Below are 7,873 nucleotides of genomic sequence, written 5' to 3'. Positions count from 1 at the left end.
GTTGACCTAAACATTGTATTCATGTGTTTATTTCATATTCACAGCTATCCTAAGCATTAATGAATTTCAACCTTTACAAGGTTTTGTAGTTAAATGTGCATAATATATGCCATCACTGAACATTTTATTCATTGAAGCCATCAATAATTAAAAATTAATGAGTGATAAGAAGTACATTTGATTTAAAAATTTATACAGACTTATTCATATTGACTCCATATAAAATGAGTAAAATATTCTTATGTAAAACAGATTTCCATTTTCTGTTTTTCTTGATCCCATATTATATACCAGCATTGATCATATGCTTCATTTTTACCCAATCAACATTCCTTTTATTTAGAGTCGAAGATGAAAGCATCAAAGAAAGACCCAAACCTGAATACTTACATGCAACTTTCTTATTTATAATAAGTAGATTTCCATATCTCTTTTTGCTGACATGGATGAAATTCTTTTTTTTTTGAACATAGAGAACACCTGGATGGTTAAAGTTTATTTTATTTATCTGATAGTGGTATACCAAGAGGCAAAAAAACAAAAAAAAAACTATCAAGATTGGAGAAAGCAGAAAATAGTCATTTTTGAAGCTTAAAGTCCTTTTTAAAATCTGATTACATTAAGAAACATATACACTCTAATGAAAAGAGATAACATTTACTGAACTAAGTGCATAATGAACTCATTCTTGGAATATTAACCATAACTATTTCTACTATTCTCACAGTTTTGCAATTTTGAGAATGCAAAGGCAGTATTTAAAAAGGAGAAATAGAAGAGAAAAGAGAGAGGCCTAATTAAGTGTTCCTTGCCAAGAGGAACAAGAACTACGTACAGACACTGGGCAGGATATAGATACTCGTTCACGTAATAAAGTGGGCAACCATAACTTTGAACTGATGTGACTTCCTCTGATACTACTCAGTTCTGATTTTCCCAGTTGAAATATCATCATGATGATCAGTGCCTTGGTTCTATTTTGAAAAAAAGAAGCAGCCAAATTCTGAATGCAAGCATCTGTGTGCAATCCACACAGCTGTTCGGTGTCCATGAGATCACCTATGTTAAACGATAAAGATCTTTTGATACTCAGGGTTTAATTTCTGCTAGTTTCCACAGAGTCATTCTTTAAGAACTTCTTTCACCCATGTTTCTTAAATGCATACTTTATGCAAAACATTAAGAATTAATGTACATCCTCAAGGTGAGACTCAGTGATGAAATGCTGTAACACATTTACCCTTGCCACATGAAAGTTGCACATAAGAAATACAGGCTGCATTTTTTGGTGACCCATGCAGAAAATGCTCATAAAAATCAAGCAAAGGAGACATCATTCAGCTATGAAAGCTTACCCTCCAGTCACAGCAGGCTTACCAACAAAAATAAAAGCACTGACGGCTGCATCAAAACCATGGTGAGTAGCATTAATTCTGGTTAGAAGGGCCATCAGCAAATCATTACAGCAATGAATTTTCTTGGTTTTTACATGGGATTGAGACTATTCCCTCCTTGAATGGCTGTTCCCTACACCGCAGTCTTTAACTGAACAATCAACAGGAAACTGAAAAAGCTGAGAAATGCCTTTCTTGAGTATCTGATCCTGGAAACAGCTTGCTATACATAGGTCCTTAAGGCAAATGCCAGGAATCAAAGAAATTGTAGAAGAGGCTCAGAATGCAAACAGGAAAACTGCTGACCAAGGAGTCAAGTCACCTTGGAAGCAAACTCTTCACAAGAAGGCATCTTCACAAGACCAGCATCTGGGTTTTTGAAGTGAATATGAACTTTATATTCTAGAAGTGCTGCATGCATGTATTTTTTTCTATTATAGAGACTTCTGGAATAGATAACAGTTCATGATATTGTTTAAAAATAAAAGCAGATAGCATGGAGAAGCACTCAAACACTTAGCAACTGTTAGGATTGTGTCTGTTTTACTTTCACAGTTTACTTTTGTGGTTGGCATAGGGAAAACCGAACTGGGAGATCATAATGTTGGAGTATTTTAAGGGCATCGTAGATATTAGCAAGCTTATTTAGACAAAAAGATCTCTGTAGAAAGTGATTGGCTCTGTGCCACACATCGCAGAATAGCTGTTGTTTTCTTTTTCCAAACTGATAACGTTTAGAGGTATCACAAATATCCCTGAATCCTTCCCAGTGTGCTTGTTGATGATAAAATTCATGGCACAATCATCACAGTTTTGCGTCTCATCAATCAAAGTGTGGACAGCTGTGGGCTGTCTTTGAAAGAGTTCAAAGTGTTTGCTCTTGAAGAACGAGGCTGGGATCAGTACCATGGAGTACTGGTCATTTCCAAACCCCAGTGTCTGCAGTTCAAAACGTCCATAATTATAGATGCCTGAAGAAGTAGAAACATGCTTTGTAGGAACAATTCCTACAATATGGTCAAGGAATTGGTGCCAAACTGAGAATACAAAAACAAGGTCCTGGGCACTAATGAGTGTGTCTTCGTCTACCATTAACACTGCACTGGTTTCCAGTTCAGGAAAGACCTGGAGGCAATTTCTCATTCTGTTTGCTGTTTGTGGTTTAAAGATCAAAGGGACAGGGTGTGGTCTTAGAGAATTCCATAACTCATCTGGTCCCTTCTCTCTGACATTGTTCCATTCCACGATCACCTTGTGCACTTGTGGTGCTGCCTGATAATAATTCAAAAATCTTAATAAGAGATCCATTCTGTTGTACATCTGCATGATGACAGTAAAAGAATCCAGGGAGGTCTTGCCCTGGGATTTGCTCTCCCTATGCAAAGCCAGCATTTTGTCTTCTCTGGCATTGGGAAGTAAGTTAGTCCATGACCCTGCTACCAATAATAACAGGAGGATGACCACCAAAGAGAAATGGAGCACTCCAGTCCCTATCACTCTCCCAGGAAGTTTGCAGATGTGGCAAACCTCGTTGTGCTATTAATTTTTTAAAAACGTTCCTTATGGCTTCAATGCTTGATAGGAATGGGCTCTTTTGGCACTCCTGTGGTGGGCCGGCTGACTTAATTTGCTTGCAGCTTGGTTAGCATAAAATGCAAGGGATGTCTCGCTTTTTCTTTTTCTTTTTATTTATTTTTTTCCCCTTAGACTAAGCAGCGTGCTTCCACCCTGCCTCTCTATCTGGATGGACAACCTGGGACATGCACGGCCTGCCTGAATGAAATTCTTTCACTTCCACTACATGAAGGATACTGGAACTCAATGTTTCGCCAAGCATTACAATGATTGAAATGGGAAAAATGTTTAAAAGGAGAACGAAATTATGTGTACACATATGTATATAATATTATTGCCCTTATTTTGTAAAATGTGGATGATGATTGTCTACTATAAGAAAGTGCTTTAAATTTTAACTAGCTAGCCAGCAGTTTGCATTCCATTTGGAAATGTACCTAACTATGAGTATTTTTAAATGACCAAAGATCAAAACCTTTATCATGAGAATAACAGTATATGATGTTATTTGACATTTTCTAAACCAGAGAAGAGACCACTGTCTTAAAATGTTTATTTACATTTAGAAAATGGTTAATGTAACTATTATTACTATTAATAGGCACATCTGCCCATAATAGCCTATGAACATTTTATAATATTTGCTTCAGAACTAATATTTCATAGAGTTCTGAAACTTTACTTATGGACTTAGAGGTCTTTGTATCTTTGCATGATTCGTCTATCTTGCATACCTGTACAAGAAGAGAAATATTTTCAAGAATATGGTGAGTAGATTTTCCTGTCAACATGTCCATGTCACTACTGATTTATGTATCAATAAATAATTTTCCTAAAATAATTTAAAAAGTGCCCATGCTCATTTATGTAATACAGAGCACAACACCTGTTGAAGTAAAACATATTATTTCACAGTTTACACCATCATGTCTACATGTGAAATTCATACATCTACTTCATATGCTTTAACTTACAAATGGAATTAACTGACAAAGGGATATCATTTAACTTGTAAACTCATCGTTCTGACAAAGATTTCAAAATCTGTGTTCATCACTCAATGTAAAAAAGGGAGAAATTCCATAAAATATTTTGAATGGGGTAGTTCTCTGTATTCCCATTGATAAGGCATAATCAATTTCACTCTTAGTCACTTGCATTTGTTTTACCTATAAAAGTCAGTCATGGTCACCTACATATTCATATTAAGATTTCCTATGAATTTTATCCCTAAAGCCTGTCCTGCAATTATCATTTTATGACAACACACCATGAAATTTCAACTTGAATAGACAGTAATATTTCCTTTTGGCTCCAGAAGAGGAGATATTGTGCAGAATTGGGATTCAAAAAATGAACACTTTGTTCCATGTTATTCGTCTACCTAAATATGCATAATGTATATAAACCCCCTGTTAATGGAATAGGGACAATAACTGCACTTATACAACATGTGGTCCCCCAAGGGAAGAATGGCAAAACCGCTGATTGTGATGTGTTTAAAAATAAAGAACTCCATGGTGATGGAAATATTGGGCTCACTGACAAAGTTCTCAAATGGCATTGGAGCCTGCAATTATGTGAGTCACTATACCGTGTCTCAGCCTCAGCATGAAGGTTAATAGCAACTTTATTGGGTCCCCTTTTTATCCAGAGAATGTCTGTCTCTTTTCAGTAATTAATGAAGTTGTGATTAAACAGGGCTACAGTGGTCATTATTCCATGACATTCCTACAAACAAGATATACTTCATCTTCTTTCTAATTTGATGGAACATTCCTAAAAAGAATGTAATGGTGGGTGGTAAATCACCAGATGAGGTGTAGCCACACTGTTTATGGCCAAGAATTGAAAACCAAGGAAGTTCATATGTTTCCTTTAACAGAGAATGTGTTGTTGTTGCTGTTCTGTGGTATTTTGTTTTTAACTTTTTATGGTGGTGCTGGGTGGGAGTACATTGTGGCATTTACAAATGTTCTTACAATGTATCAAATATACCATAATTTAATTTCACTTTCTTTACCATGTTCCTGCTTCCCCCACCTCCTTTGCTGGAATGGTTCCAACAGGTATCATTTTTCCATTTACATTCTTGCGTACACAGTATTTGGACAACATTCACCATCCCACACCCTTTCCCTACTTTGTTTCCCCTCCCACTGCTACCAATCTCCAGACACAACCTGCTCTGTCCTCATATTCTCTTATTTGTAAAAGAAAAAAATTGAATTTTTAAGGTAGTTACATAAGGAGTTTTCTTGTGACATTTCCATGTATATGTGTATTATAACCCCAATTGGTTCATTTCATCTCTTTTTTTTTCTATCTTAGTCCCCTTTCTTATGGTGGTTTCAGAAGGTTTAAAATTTATATATTCATCCTTGTATAGAGACTACCTCTGACTTTTTACTAGCTCCTTTACAGGTATTATGAGAAATATCTACAGGCATAATCATAAATAAAAAACATTAGCATGTCTTTCCAAATATATGCATAGAATAACAAAAAAGACCAAAATAAAATTTCTTGCTAAAGAATTAAGAAAACAGTAAAATCACATCACAAGTCATTTAACTTGAATAGTATAACTGGATGGTATGGAAATTTACCTTGCTACTATAAATAATGTCTGAATTTTATTTTGGTCAGTTTTAGATAAACATCATTATACTATCCCCATATGGAGCACCCATATACTTTTAGCAATGTACTGACTGCAGCCATCTCAACTGGAAATGAACTCAGGTAACCATGATGAATCTCCAAGATACTAACAACCTAACATAAGTGAAATAAGTGGAGCCATTATGGTTAAAAATTAAATTTCAAGATCCTGGTGTGGTAGAGAACACCAGTAATTCCAGCACTTGGGAGGCTCAGGCAGGAAGATTGTGAATTGGGGTCATCCTGGGCTATGTACAAAAACCATGTTCCAAAGAAAATAAATTATTTTTTCAGACTTTACATCTAATGCATTAATTTTTATTGTTTGCAATCAACATAAACAAGCAGATATCTTAATCACAGTTATATTGGATGCAGATTTTCAACCTCCACCCAGTTTCCTGAGTAGGATACAAGAAACAGAACTTTTGAGATTATGAACTAATACAAGTGTAGGGAAGGATGTGGGAAACTAATCATAAATACATGGATATGTCATAAACTCCCAAAACAACCGTAATCACATAAAAAAAGCTTTTTTTCAGAAATGAAAAGCAGGAGGGTAAAATAGGTCCTGTCAGGAGGTTGGTACCAGGGGAAGGGGGAGAATACAATGACAGGGAAGTAGTGTGAAAATGGTGGAAATAATATATCCTCATGTATGAAAATGAAAAAAATGAAGCCTGTTTAAACTGTTCTTGGAAGGTGTCAATGGGGATTGAGGAGAATGATGAGAGGGTGAATTTAGCTGAGATATATTTAAACACTTTTGTAAATTCACAATGTTCTCCTAGGACTGCAATAATATGATAATAAAAAAGAATATCCTGGAGTAGTTCCAATAATATCCTGTTCTGAACTATGATGTGCACACTCTGCTATCTTTGCCTTTGATGCTTGACTGTTCTTCCTATAGAAAATAGCTAGTGGCATATAATGCTTTGTCTTTCCATATAAAACGAATCTCCAAAATAAGTGTCTTTTCCTTGGATAAGAAGAAAGTACAATATCGGGGTGTGTTGTAAGGGGAAACCTGACAATATTCCCATATGGTGATGTCCTGTGTCCATAATCAGAGTGCTATGCCGTCATGGCCTCCCTCATTTGTTCCCACCAACTTAGTGCAGGTTACACAGGAGCAATGTGCTCATTCTTTCTCTGTGAGATAATAATAATGGGGTACTTTTAACTCAATGGACATGAAAATCTTAAATAAAACAAGGTACAGAAAAGTCATTGCTAAGCCCCTGGAACTGGAAAAGATCTGTAAAACAAATAAAGATGAGATTTTTACTGTCTGCCTTTCTTCCTCACCATTTTAGAGAAACATTACCTGCTGCTATGAGTGTGGTATCTACACTTTAGAAGCAGTGAGAGTAGAAAGGAAATTCTCCATAAGATTTACTGTTAACCCCACCAAAACTGGGAATATATACTTCACAATTTTCATAAGTGAAAATACATGTTAGTATCCTCCTACCTTGATAAGTTTTTTCAGGTTTGTCCTTGGGATAAGGAAAAAAACTTTCAATATCCCCTCCAACATCTAACATTTCTCAACACTTACTAAGTGAAACTGCTTCTCTGCTGAGTGATGACCAAGGAGTCCAGATCAGAGCACCCTTCCATGATTAGTGCATGAAGAAGGCTCAGTCCCATGTCCCCTTGGTGTACAGAAATAGATCGTTTAGAAAATTCTAGATGCAGGCAAGGTGGAAAGAGACAAATATATGGTCCAAATTGTCTGGGACTATCCAAATGAAGGGCTGGAGGAATAGGCTAATTGTGGATTACATGACCTTGGTGTTTCAATGTGCAGAACTTCTAATTAAGAAAACTTGTCTTAGCCAGCTCATCCTCTAAGGACTTATTATTTTTAACATAATAACAAGAGGAAATGAATGTCCACAGTAGATTCTGCAATTTTCCTCATCCAGGAAAATCTCCTGTGTAATAATCCCTTCTTCACTTCTATGTATTTTAGCAAAATGTGAAATATTTATATGATCTGAAAATAAACACATCAATATATTTTTAAAGTTCCTTCTGTGTTATTTGCAAATCTAAATTACTAAAATATATGTTAAAAACTTGCAATTTTTAAAATATTTAGCAGATACTTCAATGGTATTAATTGCACTATTTTTTTTTCAATTTTTAAATTCTTTCATTGTCATACTGGGTGGGGGCACATTGTGACATTTACAAAATTTCTTACAATATATCACTAATGATACCTG

The 7,873-nt window shown here is 35.5% G+C and overlaps 1 pseudogene; it reads right to left on the bottom strand.

The window, feature by feature from the left end:
• Positions 1 to 1,943: 1,943 nt before the first annotated feature.
• Positions 1,944 to 3,766, bottom strand: LOC141416202 (exostosin-like 2 pseudogene; annotated as a pseudogene).
• Between the last annotated feature and the right edge of the window lie 4,107 nt (positions 3,767 to 7,873).

The sequence above is a fragment of the Castor canadensis genome, chromosome 14 (genome assembly GCF_047511655.1).
Source record: "Castor canadensis chromosome 14, mCasCan1.hap1v2, whole genome shotgun sequence".
Lineage (NCBI taxonomy): Eukaryota > Metazoa > Chordata > Mammalia > Rodentia > Castoridae > Castor > Castor canadensis.
Note: the sequence above shows the minus strand (reverse complement) of the source record. Positions and strands in the feature narration are given on the sequence as shown.